This window comes from Theropithecus gelada, chromosome 13, assembly GCF_003255815.1.
Source record: "Theropithecus gelada isolate Dixy chromosome 13, Tgel_1.0, whole genome shotgun sequence".
NCBI classification, from domain to species: domain Eukaryota; kingdom Metazoa; phylum Chordata; class Mammalia; order Primates; family Cercopithecidae; genus Theropithecus; species Theropithecus gelada.
The window spans coordinates 74231229-74252845 of record NC_037681.1 but is presented as its reverse complement, the minus strand read 5'-3'; the positions used below and the strand labels follow the sequence as shown (position 1 = coordinate 74252845).

At 41.3% G+C, this 21617-nt stretch overlaps 1 non-coding gene across 1 annotated transcript; it reads left to right on the top strand.

Moving 5' to 3' along the window:
* Positions 1 to 17133: 17133 nt before the first annotated feature.
* On the top strand, positions 17134 to 17240 carry LOC112605436. Its single transcript, XR_003115427.1, has one exon. It is a non-coding gene; the product is annotated as a U6 spliceosomal RNA (small nuclear RNA).
* Positions 17241 to 21617: the final 4377 nt, after the last annotated feature.

Sequence of the window (21617 nt, the reverse complement as noted above, 5' to 3'; positions counted from 1 at the left end):
TCCCAAATAAACATCGATTTAAGGATTGATGTTCCTCAAGAGAAACCACTGTTTTATACTCTTCCATCAAAGCAATAGAAGATGAGCAAATATTTAAATCCAGAAATGATTTCGAATATGAATAATAGAAACCCTGACTACAGGCTTATTGTTTTCATGTAACAAGCGGATATTGTTAGCTCAGTGGCTCAGTGACATTAGAGCTAGCATGTCTAAGATTCTCTTGGCCTTTTTTTTGGATAGCAAAATGTTCCAGCTGAACATCACATCTGTGTTCAAGGCAGGAAGAAAAGGGAAAGAAAAAGATAATGCCAAGCATTTCTCTTGCTTTTGTTAGGAAAGTACAACTTTCCCTGAAGACCCCTGCCTGACTTCCCTTGACAAGTCATTAACAGAACTGGATCATATGGCCATCCCTTGATACAGAAATGTCTGGGACAGTTAGCAATGGGATGGTCATGATTGATTTAGACTAGTCAAAATTTATTCTGTGAGGTGGAACATATTTTCACTCTGGTCAAAATTAAGGTTATATTAGCAGGAAGAAGGAGGAATAGGTACTATGTAGGCAGCTAACAGTGTGTACCGCTTTGTTCATTTTCCTTGCCATTGGGAGCCACATGGAACAGGCTGTTCCATGAAAGCCCTAAAAGGACCTCTTTTCTCAACTTTATTCTCGCTGTGATTTAGGGCACAGCAGGCACCATGAGCACCCACTTTGAAAGTGGGGAAATGTCCTCATTTGAATCCATATCATTTCAAGGGCACCACCTCCTCCTCAGATTCACACCTATGTGGAAACCAACAGATTTATGTCATTCCCCAAACCCCCTCTAAGCTCAGTTCTAAAGTCTTTTGATAGCTGCAAAGCAAACAACTGAGCTTTTCTGCTCTACACACACACACACACACACACACACACACACACACACACACACACACATTTTTGGGCAGCTAATAAAGGGAAAAGTGGGACGCCAGTAACAGATGACTTTCAGCCAGCAAATGCTTTTTGTGTTTAAAATGAAAAGCAAAACTAATCTCCAAGTCCTAAACATTAGAGATCCAGAGATAATGCACAATGAAAGTATTCAATATTAATATCCCAGCTCTACCCAGCACAGAGGAAATGCAGGTTCTATCATTTGAGGCAAATAAGTGTCCACACACTGACTTTTTATTTCAGCCTCGCCTTATGTTAATGTTTCCTTGTCCCAGAATGTGTCCTCCCTCAGCAGTGATAGATTTGACTTATGGAGAGTTGGGTTGTGGTCTTGTTTTGTAAGTGAAGGTTGGAGGTGGTTGGAGAGAGGGAAGGGTAAGACAGAGAGGGGACATCCAAGACACAGTTTGTCATCTCGGAGGGGCACCTCTTCCCCACGACCACTCTTCCAGCAGTGCGCTAGAGAGCGACCAGTAGAGTGTTGCACATTGTTGCTTTCTGACAGTTATAAAGCTTAGATGAACTGTTTGCATTACCTTTCTTGAGTGGAGTGGAAGTGGGCCACACATTCAGTACCCAGCAACGTCTTCTCTTGATCAAGAAAGCACTGCTAAACCTTTCATATTGGAACTTCATATGAAGTGACATATGAGCCTTTCATATGGTAAGTTACATACATACTGAAGATACATATGACCCTTTCATATTGTATCTTCCCCTCCATACTTTGGGCATAGCCATAATGAACTCAACCAAGGCGTTCCACGTAACACATCCTATTTATTTATTTATTTTATTTTTAATTTTTTTTTATAACATGCTTTATTTGTCTATCTACTGGATAAGAAGTTTTATTGGCCTCGGGCTGAAGTTTGCAATTACATTCTGAATGCCCGTGGGTACATTATTGATGTTGTCCTGAGAGAGGGACACACAGTTTGACTGTGTTGCTTTCTTTGGAGTTAGTTTTGGAGCTGTTGAGGATTAGCTGGAAACATTAGATGAAGCTGGGGCTGGACACTTCTTCTCAGGACAGAAGCACGTTCATCTAAATGGAAATCTAAGGTGAATTGTCACTGTTATACTCAATGACAAAGAGTCTGAACCTAGAGTTAAATTAGAGATAAGTCAAGGATTTGACTTAGGCTCTGGGCCCAGGCTCTGGGCAAGTGGTCCATTCCTGTGTTTAAAAGCATAGAGGAAGTTTTCTTTCAACATTCATGCTTTAACTGAATTGCAAGTGAGTGAAAATGCGAACGCTGGATTTTTCGTGAAGAAGCTTTGATTATTGTTATATTTTTTATTCATTTAATAGAAAACATTAAGAAACAGGGAACTTAAACGTTGCTTTTGGCTGCAGGTAATTTTAAATGAAAGATGAAGTCAGTTCTGTTTCCTTCCTTGTTTCATAATATGCTTATCAGTTTAAGAGTTTTTAATTGACTGTGGAAAATAATTGAAACAAAATATTTTAAGGGATTTGAGCCAACCAATTCAGCTTGCTCTAGAAAATGGAAGAGAGCAAGAAATATCACAGCATTGGCTGGTTAAAAATTGGCAAGCATTGTGTGCCAAGTATGGCTCTTTTTTCCTAAATAAAATAAGAATCAGTAACTAGAAGACTGTTCCCTACTGAATCCTTAGCACTCAGAACAGGATCCTGTACATACTAGGACACACACATGTACCATCTTTGCAGGGCTAGTGTGTTTTCATCTTTACGTTTAAAAAAATAAAGTTTAAAATTTTGGAAAAATTTCAGATTCACAGTAAAGTTCTAGAAGTGTTATAGAAAATAGTGCATACCCTTCACCCAGCTTATCCTAATGTTCATCATGTCTCCTACTGTGCATCTGTCAACACCCACTAGTTGACACTGGGATGTTTAGTCTGAACTTCGAATTTACTCTGGTTTCGCTAGTTTTTCCACTAACGTCCTTTTCCTCTCCCCATCCGGGATTCCACACCACATTTAGCTGTCATGCCTCCTTCCTCAGCTCTGTGCGGAGGCAGCTTCTCAGATGTTCCTTGTTTTTCCTGACCTTGGTAGTTTGAGGAGTACTAGTGAGGTATTTTGTAGACTGCTCCTCAATTCTGGCTTTTCTGATGTTTTTCTCATGATTTCTCACGTCGGGAGGATGTGAAGTGCCATTTCATCACGTCCTATCCAGGCGGCATACTCTCAGCATAACAGCACCAGTGCCATACATACCTAGAGAGGCCTTTCCGAGTTACCCTAACTCAAAAGGGTGTTTCCAGTCATTCTCACATCAGCCTTTTAGTTATTTTTTCAGTACTTACTACAACTGGGGATTGTTGTCTCGTTGGACTGTTTGTTCCTCTAACTGGACTGTAAACTGTAGGAGGACAGAACTGTGTTTATCTTGTTCACCTGTTTATTCCCAGCACCTAGTACCCTACCTGGCACATAGCTGGCAATCAAAAATGTTTCATAAAGAAAACACTGTGATTTTCTTATGTAAATGTGTACACATTCTTATTATAAAGATACATAATACTCATTTCTCCATTCGTCATCTGGTAGAGTTCTGAGAACTGTATTCTCATGCCGTCTTTTCTTTGCTTCAGCCGATTTCTCCACATAGAAAGCACTAGAATAACTGAGGGCAAAAACAAAAACCAAACACAAAGACTCCTGGAATCTTCTTGACTCTCATTTCCCTCAATTCCTTCTGTTCAGTTTTCTCTTATCTACCTTGCAGGTGAAAACTCTAGAATGGCAGAAGGGATAAGTCTTCTTTCTGTAGTTTTAAGGAAAGTAAGTGCTTCCATCCCTGACGGAACCGATTTATTTTCCCCAGGGCCTTTGTGTCCCTGGCTCAGCTTCCCTTCAGTTGCTGGTGGGGTTAGTTTCCCAGCCCTAACCTGCAGCATGAGCTCATGAAGAGAACCCAGGCCTCTTTAGCTTTCACAGGAAAATCTGCCCTGGGGGGTTGGGGAGTTGGGGAGCTGGAGGTGGGTTTTCAGGGAAGGATGTGGGTGGAAGTTCTCAGTTTTAACCTTTCTAGACTTGATCATCTTATTCCATTGTATGTTATTGCCTGAAATGAGCTTTTACAAGTACGGTTCCCAGCATCATTCTAACCTGACCTTTTCATGGGTAATCACTTTCACCGGAATCTTGTGTAGGGCAGTGACTTGAGCTTCCATGTGGTTATGTCTTGTTATGGAATCCCTGTTCACAGATGAGGTGGTTCTTTGGAGGGGATTTATCCACAGCGTAAGGGGGAGTGTGCAGTACATGTGAGATGAGGCTGTGGCCCATGTCTCTTGTGCATTATATCTTTGCCCTGATATGGCCATGAAACATATCATTTTTCCAGGGATCTTTTCTACCAAGCTGATTTAGGAGGCATTCAAAATTTTTTTTTGTCATCCTACTTTGTAGGAACATTGCTACTGTTGGGGAAATGGAATTAAAAACAAAATCTTATCTTAACCCAGGATTCCTGTCCACAAAGGTAGAAGAGAAAAAACAGTTGTATTATTGAATAAGCATTAAACCAGAGTGTGATACACATCACAGGCAATCCACTAAGAGATCTCAGAGACAGAAAGCAATCTCATCCCCTTCTATAGCCAAGCAGTTACTACCCATTGCAAATGTTCTCAAAAGATACAATAACTAGTCCTCAAGCAAGAGGCTTGACGGCACCATTTGTCATATGTAGTTCATTTTAACTTTTCCTGGTAACTGGGGTGATCGCCTGTGTTAGCTTTTTTGCTTTATCTAGAAGAAAAACAAAACCCCTATCTTTATGACAGGAGAGAGTTTTGCAAATTGGAACAAGGCAGCCATGGAAGTTAGGCTCCTACCTTCCCACAGAAACTGGGAGATGGGGGACTATCTTCCCTGGCGATTGCTTTTCACGAAGATGGCTCTCAGGTCCTTGGGAAAGACATTCCTGGGCCATTAAGCATGTAAAAGACCTATCTTGTTTTCAAAAGGATTTATGTGCATTTCAAAGAGAGGAGAAAGTACTTATAATTATAGGTTTTCTAAAGTAAATCCTGTAAGCAAAAGAAAAAGTTTCTTTGCTTCTTTTCAACAGCGACAATTAAGCCTCTTATTTTTAATTTTTATTTTTCTTTATACTACTGTTGACTCCACAAAACATCCTAGCAGGAACTAACCATAGGAGAGCCTCTAAGAGGAGAGAGGCTATGTTTTCTAAACTTTAACATGTAGAAGAATTATCTGGGAAGCTTATTTAAACTGCAGATTCCCAATTCTGTCCTCCAGTCTCAACCCCAGAGATTCTAATTCAGTCTGTCTAAAAAAAAAAAAAAAAAAAAACAAAACGACTCAGGGCTAGGTGTGGTGGCTCACGCCTGTAATCCCAGCACTTTGGGAGGTCGAGGTGGGCGGATCACGAGGTCAGGAGATCGAGACCATCCTGGCTAACGTGGTGAAACTCTGTCTCTACTAAAAATACAAAAAAATTAGCCAGGTGTGGTGGCGGGTGCCTGTAGTCCCAGCTACTCAGGAGGCTGAGGCAGGAGAATGGCCTGAGCCCTGGAGGTGGAGCTTGCAGTGAGCCGAGATCGCGTCACTGCGCTCCAGCCTGGGTGACAGACCAAGACTCTGTCTCAAAACAAACAAACAAAAAACAAAACAAAACAAAATGACTGAAGAATCTCAATGTTTAACAATACTCAATGTGAATTTAATACATACAGATGGTTCAGATCACACTTTGAAAAACCCTAGCAGAGGAGAATGAGCTTTGGTGTCAGGCCAATTAGCTTTTTATCATTCAGAGCTGCTCCATTTCAGCAAAGTACCTTCTCTCTGCATCAAGGTCCTTATGTATAAGACCATTTACTTGTCAGGGTTAGGTTAGCATGAAAAGTATGAATGTAAAATGTCCTGAGCAGTACACATAGCATGTAGCATGTATTCAGTAAATAGTAGCTCCCATTTCTATTGTTATGGTATAAGCCATTAGCTGTAATTACAGAAATGCTAAGAAATGGACCTTCAGCCAGGTGCAGTGGCTCACACCTGCAATTCCAGCACTTTGGGAGGCTGAGGCGGGCAGATCACTTGAGGTCAGGAGTTCAGGACCAGCCTGGTAAACATGGTGAGACCCCATCTCTACTCAGAAAACAAAAAATAGCTGGGCGTAGTGGCGGGCACCTGTAATCCCAGCTACTCGGAAGACTGAGGCAGGAGAATTGGTTGAGCCAGGAAGGCGGAGGTTGCAGTGAGCCGAGATCGCACCACTGCACTCCAGCCTGAGCAATACAGCGAGTCTCCATCTCAAAAAAAAAAAAAAAAAAAAAAAAAATGGACCTTCAGCATAGAGTTGAAAGGCCACAAAACCCTGAGGTATCTCAGGGTATCACAGGTGTATCTGACCTCGTGGATGCATTAGATATCACTTTTTAAAAATTGCAGATAACAGAAATAAAATTGAGCTAGTGTAGGTCAGGCGTGGTGGCTTGCTGCACTTACGGAGGCCTAGGCAGATGGGTCACTTGAGGCCAGGAGTTCGAGACCAGCCTGGTCAACATGGTGAAACCCTGTCTCTACTAAAAATACAAAAATTAGCCAGGTGTGGTGGTGCACACCTGTAGTCCCAGCTACTTGGGAGGCTGAGGCAGGAGAATCGTTTGAACCCAGGAGGCAGAGGTTGCAGGGAGTCAAGATGGTGTCACTGCACTCCAGCCTGGGCAATAGAGCCAGACCCTGTGAAAGGACACAAAGACACAAAAATGCGTACCCGCTCCCCCGCTACACCCTATTGCTAAACCCTTTGTTCTGCTCTCTAATCTCTGCACGTACCAGAGATTTCATAAGTTCTGTAAGTACCTGTTTTTCTTCCTGAGGCCGGGTCACAAGACGTGTTTAAGTAAGATACACTCATGCTGCCATAAACTGGTTGTGCAACCTGACGCAATATAATTAACTGCCTTTGTGTAAAACTGCTCTCCCGCCTCAAGGGTTGAACCGAAATATCAGAAATGGCGGGAACCAATCATAGTTAGCCAAATCGCCTTGTTCAAACACTAGCCAATCATACATCTGATTTGTATAATAATTCTATGCCCACTTTTCTTAGACTATATAACACTGTTCGGAGCTCAGTGGGGGAGCTCTCCTGCCCGTCTCGTTTCACGAGCGAGTGAGAGTTCCAGGTTCGAACCTGTAATAAAGATCCTTGCTGCTTAGCTTTGACTCTGGACTCTGGTGGTCTTCTTCGGGGAATAAACGGTCTGGGCATAACACCTGTCTCAAAACGAAAATGAAAACAAAAACAAAACAAAACAACAACAAAAACAAATTGAGCTAGTGTAAACAAGACAAAATAAAATGAAATATTTATTGTATGGATACTAGGTGTTGTCAGAAATGCATGGGTAGGAATTGAACTGCATATTTGGGAGATCTAGGAAGCTGACAGGTTATGCCATGGGCTCCTCCTTTCATCTCTGCTTGTCTTTGAGAAGTTGCTTTATATCTTTCCTGTCTGTAAATAGCATCCTGCCTTGAATGTGAACCTGAAGCTGTGGATGGGGTAGGGAGCCTGCAACCTCTTGCTGACAATCATAAAGTGACAAGCCAAGAAGCTAAGGATGGAGGAGGGATGTAGCATCCCTGGCCACATGGCTGAGCCACTGTATCAGCTCTGGGCTGCTCATGCTGGACTTTCTGTAGCGTGAGGTGAATAAACCCTTCTCTGCTTAAGCCACCCAAAAGTCTGTGTTTCTGCTACTGCAGCCGAGCACTCTCCTTACTCAAATGGGAGTCTGGGGAGTTAGAGCCAAGTAGCAATCAGTCCTATGTGGCCCTGGGGACAGTTGCACTTGCCCCTCTGACCACATGCTTTGGGAAGACTGTGCCAGATTCTGACTTGATCTGCTTGTTGTGTTTGACCCAAGCCTCCCTCTCTTAGGGAGACACATGCAGTCTCGCCTTTGCTACTTGTGTCTTTATGTGGGACGAGCAGTCTGTTTCCCAGAGGCGGATCTGCCTCCCTTCCCAGTCATGACAGAGGCAGGAGAGACCTTTTGTCAACAAAATGTTCCCCTTGCCCTTAAACTGTGCCCTCGTTGGGCATCTCATCTCCTAATGGGCTTCCCTGAGACCTCTGCCAAGTCTAGTTTCAGTATAAAGTGATACTCTGCAGGGACCCATTTTTGTCTTGTCCACTTAATTTTCCTGGTTTAGAATGTAGTGGTATATATATGGAGCTGAGGTAACCTGTGCAGTGCATAGGAGGTGTACTGGGAAGGTGGTACCAGGTTTCACTACCCTGCTGTTCTGTTTGTACCATTTGTTAAACACAAATTGTTTCCACCCAACCTTGATGTTATGAGGTGCCGTTTATTGCATAGACAACTAAATTTGCCTACTCAGTGATATTCCTGTGACCAATCTCCCCGTTCCCAAGCCACCTTTTTCACACTATAGCCAGAGCTTCCTTTTTGAAGGTCTCAGGCAGAGGGGCAGTCAAATTCCCAGACATGGTTGGACTCACCTTATAAATATGCAGGACCATGTCCATGAATATGACTCCTCTGTCCTGTCCTGTCCCAGGGGGTAAGCTGAGTCAGAACCTACCTTCGCAATCCAGGTGTGGCCACCGTACTCTTTCTCTTCCTCTGAAGCACTCTGTGGACTGGTACTATCACTTGAGCGCTGCCCAGCTGGAAGAGGCCTAGAGATGCCCTGTCTGTGTTAAGCCTAAACCACGTGCTTTAGTCCAGTTTAATAAACAAGCTCTGCCATGGGATGGTGGGCACAAGCTCGGTCTATAATGATGAAATGAGTCATGCTTTCCATTTTCTTTTGTCACATGGGAGTTTATCTCCCTCAAGATGATCACTGGGAAGAAAATCTAAGACAGGACTCAAATATTTTGAGTTCTGTGGTCAGATAGTACTTAATAATGCTCCAGTCAAAGCCCTAAAACTTACTAGAAAAAGGTATTTCATCTTGTCATTACCTTCATTCTGTCTAGAGCAGGGATTACAAACCTAGGGTTGTAAACTTTACAAGCCAGGCAGGTAACATAAATGACTGGGCTGTGAGTAATCATGTGTCCCCTCACCATCTCTTATTTCCCCTTCTGTGGTACAGAAATGGGTACAGAGAAACATTTCTCTCTACTACAAGGAAAACAAGGCTATGTTCAATGATAAATGGCAGCTAACACTCATTGTTCATACTGGAAATATTATAGGGAATGGTAGGAACTGTGGCCAACTGTGTGTCCTGTGTGGGGAAGCCAGCCGCTACTGAGATACAGGTGATTAACACGGTGAAACCCCGTCTCTACTAAAAATACAAAAAATTAGCCGGGCATGGTGGTGGGCGCCTGTAGTCCCACCTACTTGGGAGGCTGAGGCAGGAGAATGGTGTGAACCCAGGAGGTGGAGCTTGCAGTGAGCTGAGATCGTGCCATTGCACTCCAGCCTGGGCGATAGAGCGAGACTCCATCTCAAAAAAAAAAAAACCTAAAAATAAATAAATAAATAAATAAATAAATAAATAAATCCATGTGGAAACATAGGCCTAGTGTTGGCAGAAGTTCTGTGTTAAAAATAAAAAAGCCAGATGTCAGATTATTTTGCGGGAAACTCCTGAGTTTTAAATATTAGCTCAATATTTTAAAACAAACGGAAACAACGCACAACACAATGTGGAGCCATTAACTATGTTGAAGAGCCACCTGATTACACAACCTTTGGCTCAGAAGATAAGCTCAAACTACTTAGCTTGACACATAAACATCTTCATGATTCTGTCTGTACTGCCTTCTGCATCTCCTACTTCTGACGCTCTACAGCTACTCAGGCTAAACCTCAAACTTTCGCCTGGATCTACCTCCCCATTTCGTGACCCCATACTTTTTGTATCTGCTGTTCCTTGCAGTGCCCTTCCCTGGCTGATTAATTTTGTAAATAATTTATTCTTAAAGATCTATGCCCAAGTCATCTCTTGTTTCAAGCCTTTCACAACCTGCCTGCCACCCCCACAATCAGGTAGAGACATAGAGTTCCATTTCTCTGGTCATTTTCAGCAAGGCACACAGTCTTCTTACAGAACTTAATCAGAGTCTCTTATAATTATCCATTCCATGCCCATCTTCCCAGTTCATCACTGAGGCTGTGTCTAAGTTTTCCCAGCACTTAGCATGGTGTTTGGCCCTGCGTCCATGCCTAGTAATTATTGTTTGAATAAATGAACAATGAAATTTGCTATGTATCATACATATTAGATTTAATTTTGTTGCAAGATACCTTCACATTTGCTGCAATAAAATATTTATGTAAGGGTGTCATTAGTTATCACTTTTGATAGTGCAGATTTTGAATGGCCTAAAACCTAACTGCCCAGTCTTCAACATATTTGTATGTTGCTGACTTCTCAGGGAAATACTGCTCTTTTCCAGAGAAGGACATCTGAAGTGATATTCTTACTCCTCAGCTAAAATATTAGTGTTGAATGCAGTAGCTTTAAATACTTTATGCTTTGTTAAGGGCTTATCTAATCAGGATAAGAGAGAAGAGGATTATATGGGAACTTGTTTTCACAGCACTCTTTTCCCAGTGCTATGGCAGGATTAATAGGGGAATCAAAACAAGGATAAATACATATGCTATATCCATTGACATAGCAGTAAAGAATAGTTAGCTGTGAAATTCCATTTGTATTTAAGTTTACTGTTCTAAGTACACTTCAACCCCTCCCTCTGACCACCCACGCCACTGACATTTTTCACATCTGACAGCAGGAGAAAGGAATTTTGTAAATGTCTCTCTTGAGGCTAGTTTTAAAAGAAAAGGCAAGTGTGCTAAGTAGAATGGCCAAATTATAAATTTAATCAAACCTGTAATTTAAATAAGCCGCCAATAATAATAGGCTGAAAGCTTGTCAGGCTGTGTTGGCTCTGGTTCATTTTACATGGATTATGACAATGGAACCACAAAGCGTGGCCCTTTAAGTGCTTTTGCCCATTAGCTTCATCAAGTAATTGCAGGCTTGGCGGCATCAATAACAACAAAAGTTGACACTTTGGGAAAGAGAAGTGAATCTTTCCCCTTCCAGATCTGGCAGGAAAGAAAAGTACCTCGATGAAAGCACTGTGGTCGTGTGGATGTTCAGAGCCCAGAGAAAAGAAATAGGATGGGTGCATGAAGGAGTATATTTGATTTGCTTAGATGAACATCCGGTTTCATTTTTACTTGGTCCTCCTGGCCAATCCAGCATATAATAGGATCTCAGTGGCTTGCTGCCGGTCATCTCAGCATGAGTATTCTTCAGAAAATGTGACTTCTTGGAAATGTTAATTAAAAAAAACAAAACAAAGAACTGGTAATGAGAGTGAGGAAACAAATAGCAAAAAGTACCTTCCTAGCTCCAGCTTAAGCGGAGAGAAAAACACTAAGCAATGAGAAAGTCTAGGAGAAAAACCTCACTTATCTGAAACTGGGAATTCTTTCCCCTAAATCATTTATTGTAAATAAGTTTGCATTCTTTGTTGACATTCATGTTAGAAAGGTCACAATTTCTTCTAGATGAAAATATTTATTAGTATCCCAGGAATGAACAACATAGAACATTCATGTTCAAGAAACTTGTCTTGCTCTAAGACAAGTTTCAGATCAGTCGAAACAGTTAAATAGGTATTTAGATTAACTTTACATTAAAAAAAAATTGACTTTTGAGATTAAATCACCATATACTTTTTCTTTTGGGTGAATTAGATTGTTGGGGCTTTCTCAGTGTTAAAATACACATTTTTACTGTCAGTTCAAAATTTGCTGAAAAAGTTGGAAGAGTTTGAGTTACATCTTAAAACCAGGCTGGCTCGGAGGGGACATTTTTGGACAAAGGAAGTCATAGTAAAAGCCGTTTTTAGTAGTCCTTCTTGTGTTTAGCTACAGATATCATTCCTCAAGGTTGTGAGGGGTTATTGACACTGGCTGTGTTTGAGGATTACCTGAGGAGCTTTAAAGTATCATGGCATCCAGGCTTCCTCTAGATCAAGCCTGTCCAACCTGTCCAACTCGCAGCCCACAGGCTGCATGCAACCCAGGGATGGCTTTGAATACAGCCCAACACAAATTCATAAACTTTCTTAAAACATTATGAGAGTTTTTTGCAATTTTTTTTTTGTTTTTGCTCATCAGCTATCGTTAGTGTTAGTGTATTTTATGTATGGCCCAAGACAATTCTTCCAGTGTGGCCCAAGAAAGCCAAAAGATTCGACATCTCTGCTCTAGATATTAAAATTTAATTTATGGCAGTGGGGAGAATGGAGGGGGCATTGTTGTTTGTTTTTAATACTACCTCAAGTAATGCTAATGTGTGTTCAGAGGCAAGAACCACTGGAATCATGAAGATGGGGGTGATTTACTCTTATAGGTTGAATTGTGTCCCTCGAAAGCTATATTGAGGTCTCCAGAACCTACAAAGAACTCAAACAAATTTACAAGAAAAAAACAAACAACCCCATCAAAAAGTGGGCAATGGATATGAACAGACACTTCTCAAAAGAAGACATTTATGCAGCCAACAGACACAGGAAAAAATGCTCATCATCACTCGCCATCAGAGAAATGCAAATCAAAACCACAATGAGATACCATCTCACACCAGTTAGAATGGCGATCATTAAAAAGTCAGGAAACAACAGGTGGTGGAGAGGATGTGGAGAAATAGGAACACTTTTACACTGTTGGTGGGACTGTAAACTAGTTCAACCATTGTAGAAAATATATTGAAGTCCTAATTGCAGGTACCTGTGTGTCTTAATCTGTTGGGGCTGCTATAACAAAGTGCCATAGACTGAGTGGCTTATAAACAGCATAAATTCATTTCTCACAGTTTTGTAGACTGGAAATCTGAGGTCAGGGTGCCGGCATGATCAGGTGCTGGTGAGAACCCTCTTCTGGGTTGTAGACTGCAACTTCCCTTTGAATCCTCACATGGCACTGAGAGGACAAGAGAACTCTTTAATAAGGGCACTAATCCCATTTATAAGGGCTCCAGCCTCATGATCTAATTTCTTCCTGAAGACTCCACCTCCTAATATCATCACCTTGGGGTTAACATATGAATTTGGTGGGGGATGCATTCAGTCCATTGCACTGTGAATGTTACCATATAGGATCTTTGTAGATGTAATAAGTTAAGTTAAAATGAGGTCCTATTGAATCAGGGTGAACACTAAATCCATTATAACTCGTATGCTTGTAAGAAGAGAGACACAGAGAGAAGCAGACATGCAGGGAAGAAGGCCATGTAAAGACAAAAGGAGAGATTGGAGTGATGCTGCCACAAACCAAGGAATGCCAAGGATTGCCAGCAACCACCAGAAGATATGAGAGGCTAGGAAGGATTATTCTCCAGAGCCTTTGGAGGGTCGATGATCCAGCAAACACCTCGATTTTGAACTTCTAGCCTTCAGAATCGTGAATGAATACATTTCTGTTGTTTTAAGTCATCTGGTTATGGCATCCCTAGAAGTAAATATACCTGCTACTCTGCATCATTTAGAAGTATGATATGAACTCAGGAACTAAAAGGAGATTCATTTTAATAAGATACTTTTAGATTCTTAAAGAGATGTTAGAAAGGGATTTTGGACTGTTGGTTCCTTGCTGGCTATTAAAATAGTGTGACTAACCATACCAGTTTGCCCAGGGCTGAGCCGGGGATCAGTTTCGTTACACTTGTGTTTCCTAGTGCCTATCAACCATGACAGTACTTGTAAGAACTATGCTAGCGTGGAACTCTGATTCTTGAATGGAAACAAATATTGACGGACTTATCTGTGGAAGAAAGGATCTGCTTTGAAATAATAGGCCACTCATTCCCTTCAATGGAAACAATACATTTTTCTTTAATTAGAAAGTATTTTCTAATAGCAAGAGGCCCATGCATTCCAAAAGAATTTTCTAATAAAATATCTTGTCCAACTGGGTTATTGTCAAGAGGCAATAACAGGGTTACCTGTGCAGGAGCTGCAGGCATAACTGTGGGTATCAGGATAGGACAAAATCCATCCTATTTTTAATGTTGCACATTCTATGCTTTGGTCCAAAATGAACTGATATTTTGATAATGTCATTTTAAAGAGGTATCACAGAGTATTTCACAAACTCTTTATAGAGATTCATATTTTTTGTCAAAAGTGTAAGTTTGATCAGGACTAGGGGCAAGCATTCTTAAAGGTCAATATATATCTTTATTCTCTGTATATGTATTCTCTTTATTCTCCTCAAATACAATAAGAGTAATAGCATTAACTTAGATTCTGAGCAATATTCTGAAGACTGACTAATAGCTATTGCATACTTTTCACGTTAAAAATAAGAAGCATCTTTAGTGCAGAATATTAACTGGTGACATATAACTTCAAGGCACCAGGTCATAACTATCCCATTTAATAAATGAGACCACTCTTGCCTTTGAACTGAGCTGAAAGCTGCACTGATATTCACACTTGTGTCCATTGTTTCCCTGTTGTAATATGTGACTCTAGAGTATGCATCTCTTTCTCACATGACAGAGACATCTCTGTCTTAGTTCTTTTTTTGCTATTGCAGTAAATGGGGATGTACTGACCATCAGCCTTGTTAGGCGGCATTCATTGCTCTAGATACCTGTGCTAATGTTCTACTGACCTCTATTTTTATGAAAGAATAATTGATGCGATGTCAAAAGGCTATAGAATATCATCAAATTCTTTCCTTTTCTGGGCAAAAGCTCATGGTGAAGGCAATGTTTATGTCTCTGATTGTCCAAATTCTAAGTCATAGCCAAAGCTCCCAAAGTTACTAAGTTTAAAATTCCATTTGAACTTGGCTTTGTACAGTGCAAAACTACCCCATATTTAAAAATCACTGTCACAAAGTAATAGATAAGTCCGAAGCAGATAATCCTCCCCTAGCACACAACTTAATAAATAAGCCATGCAACTCCCTGCATAGGCATGCATAAGAAATCTATTCTATTCAGTCTTTTAATTTCCCCAGTGTTCACAGCCATGCTTGCATTTTCAAGAGATAAGCCCACACACGTTTTCCTTAGGAAAAAAAAAAGGTTTGACTAAAGCAAAATGTGTTCTGTGGTAAATCATTATTTTCAAGCAGTGCCTTTTGTTTACTTGTTTTTCATATTATCAGAGGGATAAATCTTAATCCTGTGTAGAGCATGGCTGCTGATCATGCAAAACTAGAGCTGTCTTAACATGAACAACTGTCCTCCCTCTAATGCCAGGGCTGGCCGTTGAGTGCCATCCAAGAGGATTTGGGGAACCCCAAGTCTCCAAAGCAGAAACAAAGGGAAAGACTTGCCCAAGATTACTTTACTACCAAGCATTTAATTATAACTTGAATTTGCACAATACTCTCCCTTTTAGCAGTGATTTCACTGCTAAAACCAAGTGGTATTATTTTAAAAAAAGTTTCCCGCTGTCTAAGTTCAGAGGGTAACCCAGGAATGGATGCGTTTGCAACAATGAACATAGCATCTCTTTTTTGGCAGAGCCTCTGAAGGCGTGATCTGGGGAGTTAAGCCTTCTTTGGAGCACTTTTTTTTTTTTTTACTTTTTTTTTTCAAATGGAGTTTTGCTCTTGTTGCCCAGGCTGGAGTACAGTGGCATGGTCTCAGCTCACTGTAACCTCTGCCTCCCGAGGTCAAGTGATTCGCCTGCCTCAGCCTCCCAAGTAGCTGGAATTACAGGCACCCACCACCACACCCAGCTAATTTTTTGTAGAGGTGGGGTTTCATCATGTTGGCCTGGCTGGTCTCAAACTCCTGACCTCAGGCGATCCACCTGCTCAGTACTTCCCAAAGTACCGAGATTACAGGTGTGAGCCAACCACACCTGGCCTTTTTAACTTTCTTTAAACAAGGATATTCATACCCCTTCAGTGATTGGTATTGAATTCTTAAAACTGTCAATGACAATCAAAGTTACCTGTCAGAGCAGAAAGAAACAAAAGAAAAAAAATACCAAAATCTTACATTATGCATTATCTTTTTAAGAGTGGGCCTGTGGCAGCCAGGCATGGTGGCTCAAGCCTGTAATCCCAGCACTTTGGGAGGCTGAGGCAAATGGATCACAAAGTCAGGCAATCGAGACCAGCCTGGCCAGCATGGTGAAACCCCCACTCTACTAAAAATACAAACATTAGCCGGGTGTGGTTGCACTTGCCTGTAATCCCAGCTACTCAAGAGGCTGAGGCAGGAGAATCGCTTGAACCTGGGAGGCAGAGGTTGCAGTGAGCTGAGATCGTGCCACTAGACTCCAGCCTGGGCAACAGAGTGAGACTCTGTCTCAAAAAAATAAAATAAAATAAAAAAAAAGAGTGGGCCTGTGGCTGAGGCTGGCATGTGGGCATCAGTGGAGGTGGAAATATTCATGTAAAAAAAAAAAATTGTTTTTTTTTTGAGGTGGAGTCTCGCTCTGTCACCCAGGCTGGAGTGTGGTGGTGCAATCTCCGCTCAGTGCAAGCTCCACCTCCTGGGTTCACAACCAGTCTCCTGCCTCAGCTTCCCGAGTAGCTGGGACTACAGGCACCTGCCACCATGCCTGGCTAATTTTTTGTATATTTAGTAGAGACAGGGTTTCACCGTGTTAGCCAGGATGGTCTCAATCTCCTGACCTTGTGATCTGCCCACCTCGGCCTCCAAAAGTGCTGGGATTACAGGCGGGAGCCACCGCACCCGGCCGTTTTTTCTTTTTTTTAAGACAAGGTCTAGGTCTGTCACCCACACTGGAGTTTAGTGGTACAATCTCGGCTCACTGCAACCCCTGCCTCCTGGGCTCAAATGATCCTCCCGCCTCAGCCTCCTGAGTAGCTGGGACTACAGGCCTGTGACACCATACCCGGATAATTTTTGTATTTTTTTGTAGAGACAGGGTTTTCCCATGTTTGCTAGGCTGGTCTCAAACTCCTGAGCTCAAATGATCTGCCCACCTCAGGCTTCCAAAGTGCTGGGATTACAAACGTAAGCCACTATGCCTGGCCAGGCAATTTCTTATAAAGTTAAGCCTTAGGATTACCTTATGACTCAGCAAGTCCAATCCTAGGTATTTACCTATGAGAAATGAAGCGTATGTTCACCTGAAGACTTGTAGTTATCATAGCCTCAAACTGGAAAAACCCAAAGTCCATTCCCGGAGGGTGCAAAACAAGCTGTGGTAGTGCTGGCTGCAGCAGCACAGATGCTAGCATCGGAATGATACAGAGATGATTAGCACGGCCGCTGTGCAAGTATGACAGGCAAACTCGTAAAGCATTCTTTTAATTTTTTAAATAAAAAAAGAAAACACAAATTGTGGTCTATCCATATAATAAACAAATAAAATATGGATAAACACAGCATGGATGAATCTTGAAAACATTATGTCAAGCGAAAGAAGTCAGATACAAAAGAGTGCAAGTTGTCTGATTCCATTTCCATGAAGCTTTAGAACAGGCAAACCTACTCTACGGTACTAGGAATTACAACAGTGCTTGCCTCTGGGTGGTGGTGGTGAGTTGACTGGGACACACGGGAACGTTTAATGCTGATGGAAATGCTTTCTATCTTGACCAGCATTATGGTTACGTGGATATACACATTTGCCAAAATTCATCACTCAAAGCCTATGCATTTTATTGTATGTAAGTGATATCAATGTGAAAAGAGGAAAAACCAAATTAAAAACAGTTCAGATTTTCTATTCTTTAAGTTCCTTCCCTAATTGATTAATGTGTGGAACAGTCAACACATTAGTGAGTCACTATAGTGTGGAAAAATTTTGCTGTCAATCTAATGGCTTGTTTGTGCTCACCAGGACTCTTAATCCATCAAAAAGAATTTAAGACCCTAATAAATTAGTTGTAGCATTGGAAGAGGACACACAGCTACAATTCCTTACTTTGCCAGGATTGACAGATGCTATTTTGATAAGTAAAGGAGCCATCAGTTCAAGTAGCTGGCCATTAGACCAAAGTAGGGTTTGGGTGAGTGGCATCTTCTAATTTGTTGAGAGTTGATAGGCTGGCAATTTCACAAACATTTTTTTTCTTCACTCTTCATCAACACTACTTCTATATCTAAAATTATGGAAGCATTAGATGTGTCTCCAGTACACTATGCGTTTTGCTTCTGAAAGCCATGTCTGAAAACTCTACTGTAGGTGCTTTGGCTGGTAGGAAAGGCACAAGACATTTGGTTTCTCCTTGAACAGATGTGGTGAGTAAGTGATCCTCTTAGAGTCATGAGAATTAAGGAGATCTATGAAGATAAAACCAGAACAGCGAGCAAGCTCCAGCTGTGTTTAAGTTATAGGTTTGTGAGTCTGGGAGTCTCAGAATCCTAAAAGAAGACCTGAAGATACATATGAATTCTGATCTGTGGAGATGAGCTATAATAAATAAGGGTGCTTTCTCTTTAACACTTAAAAATGTTTCAATTCCTTATTTAATATTTGGCTACATTTGTCACTGAAATAAAGTCATATATTTGGAGACGATTGGGCTCTGGAAGGTTTGCTAGGTTATATTCTTTCCTGTTTATTTCATTAAAGCACTTGTCAGTCTGTTTGGGGGTTTCATTTGGAACCGCAGGTGTGTGTTGCAAACCAGACATAAACTAAATTACAGCATATGCAGAACTGACCCCTTACAAATGGAAAATGCATGTTTTCAGCTGACCTGCTCCTCAGGTAACAAGATGTGGGAGAAAAATATTTATTGGAAATGATGTAATTGCCACCTTATTCTTTTTAAAGTTGCAAAATTGTAATCAAACAGCATTGGTGGGAGAGAATAGCAGAGAAAGAGGAGGGGAATGTAAAGATTTGATCCACAACACAGCTCCTTGAGAAACACGTGAAAGCTCTGGGGAGGTCAGATGAACTTTCCTTGTTGTGGTTGATGGCTAGGGTGGGAGGGGAGAAGCGAAAACACAGGAGGTGAGGCTAACTGGAACACAGAGCAGTAGTCAATGGGATGGGCAGAGGCCATGAAGCCCCAGAAACACCAGCAGTGTCATACTGTATGTAAAATGAAACCATTGTGGTGATTGGTTGCACAACCAACTTGCAATTTGAGGTTATTCAATTTTTTTAAACAATAAAAGCTAAAAACACTTGAGCAGTAATTCAAGGGGACTTAACGAATTACAGTGAGAAAAGCCATAGATGAAAACATTTGTGTAAGTAACTCTTAAAACTTAAAAGTAATTGAAAACATGACATCTATATAATAATTTACAATAGAGTTAAAAGCAAGGTTATGATTTTCCTGGGTGGAGCTGGTTTACATTTGGTTGCATACTGACACTTGTTTTTATTAGAAGACCTGGTAAGAAATAATGAAATACCTGTTGAGAATTTTAACATGATGAAAGCAGTGTGAACAGTACAATTTAGTGAATTGCATAGATTTCAGAATGAAGAGCTTCTCTTATGAAAGCGTAAGTTATTCAAGACTAATTCAGTATTCAACATTATGTCACGTAGGAGGGTGGAGAATGAGTGTGCATGTGTGTGGGTTGTCAAACTTTTTTTTAAGGCAAAATATTTAGTGTAGTGGAAAGGAGTTACCAAACCTTTAAAGTACAGATTGTTCTTTCTTGTTAAATAATATTTCTTTTGAAAAGTAAATTTAAAACAAGGTGTTTATACACAGGAAAATTCTCTAACCTGAAATATAGTTTGATGAATTTTTGCATACATAAATATTTATATAATTATCACTCCAGAAAGCTCTCTCATGTCCCTTTGTAGTCAAAACCCCTTTGTATTCAAAAGTTACCTCTCTTTGATTTCTATCATCATAGATTAATTTTGCCTTTACTGGAACTTCGTAAGAATGGTGTCATTCAGTTTGTACTTATGTTCCATATGATGCTTTCAGAATTCATCCATATTTTTGCAAGTCTCAGTGATTTGTTCATTTTATTGTTGTGAATTATTTTATTAAATTCCCAATTCTCCTGTTGTTTGAAAAGCTGATTTGTTTTCAGTTCGGGGCTGTGAGGAATGGATCTATATAACACAGTGGTATAAATCTTTTGGGGACATACGTGCTCCTTTCCAAGTCCCACCCTGTGGGGACTTGGTTCTTGCGCCTTTTCCCCCATGCTCCACAACCTCACATTCCCTTCCTTTGTGATTCTGGTTAGACTTGGGAACTTCCACCCAAGATACCAGGTGCCAAACATAGAATACCATTCAGGGAACCAAATTACAAACTTGAAAATGAAAAATCCGCATAAAATGTGATTCCGCAAACTGAGAAGCTTTATTTTATTTTAATGACCACCAATGGATAGCTGTTTGGCCAGTTTTCCTGCAGTGGCGCTCAACTTGCCCTCTTCCCTGTATTGCAGAGCGCTAATACACATTCTGAAGCTTCAGTCTGCCACAATGAGGAAGGAAGATTTGCTGTACTTCCCGCTGGGAAAGGGAGTGCCCAGTCAAAACATCTCGATTGTCCTCTTTCCCATGCATAATTTCAGATGACTCTTCTGATTTTTGGCAAACAGCTGCTGAGGCCCCTTACTGAGCTCGCTAGACTTGAGAACTCTTTGTACCTCTTAAAGCTGCTAACAGCCTTTTGTCATATGTGTTTTCTCAAGAAGTGGCCTCCCAAGATACGAGTTCTCAAGGCCCTCGTTTCCCCTGTTATGCAGGCAAAACTACAGCCCTCATCTCTGGGGCCCTTCCAGGGCATTTTCCAATGCTATGGCCAGGCCTGGGCTAGCTATGCTCAATGAAGGTCGCTGCTACTCCCAAATCAAGCCTCATTCCAAAATCAAGCTGAGGAACCATTTCACTTAGGAGACAACCTTCCGTTTTCTCTCTATGAGGAATGACACTGCAGTTTTGAATGTGATATCTGGACACAGATACTTTCTAGTTTCCCTCACTTTTGATAAAATCCAGCTCTTTAAAGGGCTGCTTTTTTTTTTTTTTTTTTTTGTCCCTACTCGGAGAACTTCTCTGTGGACCTGAATACAGAGTCTCCCTCTGTCGCCCAGCTGAAGGGCAGTGGCGCAATCTTGGCTCACTGCAACCTCTGCTTCCCAGATTCAAGCGATTCTCATGTGTTAGTGTCCCAGTATCTGGGTCTACAGGCGCCCGCCACCACGCTCAGCTTATTTTTTGTATTTTTAGTAAAGATGGGGTTTCGCCCCTGTCTCTACTAAAAATACAAAAAAAATTAGCCGGGTGTGGTGGCGGGAGCCTGTAGACCCAGTTACTCGGGAGGCTGAGGCAGGAGAATGGCGTGAACCCGGGAGGCGGAGCTTGCAGTGAGCCGAGATCATGCCCCTGCACTCCAGCCTGGGCGACAGAGCGAGACTCTGTCTCAAAAAAAAAAAAAAAAAAAAAAGAGATGGGGTTTCCCCATGTTGCCCAAGCTGCTCTTGAACTCCTGTGCTTTAGCAATCCACCCGCCTCAGCCTGCCAAAGTGCTGGGATTACCGGCGTGAGCCATCGCGCCCGGCAAGAACCTCTTTGTGGAACTGTACCATTTTGGTTGTAGAAAATAATTCATCTGTCTCAATTCAAGTAAGGAAATAAATGGACATTTCTAGGTTCTTCTAATTTTCTTTTATCTACTCAGTATTCTGTGGGATTACAATTTGTCTTTTACTGTGATGAAACATTAAAATTTTTCTTAAGATATTTTT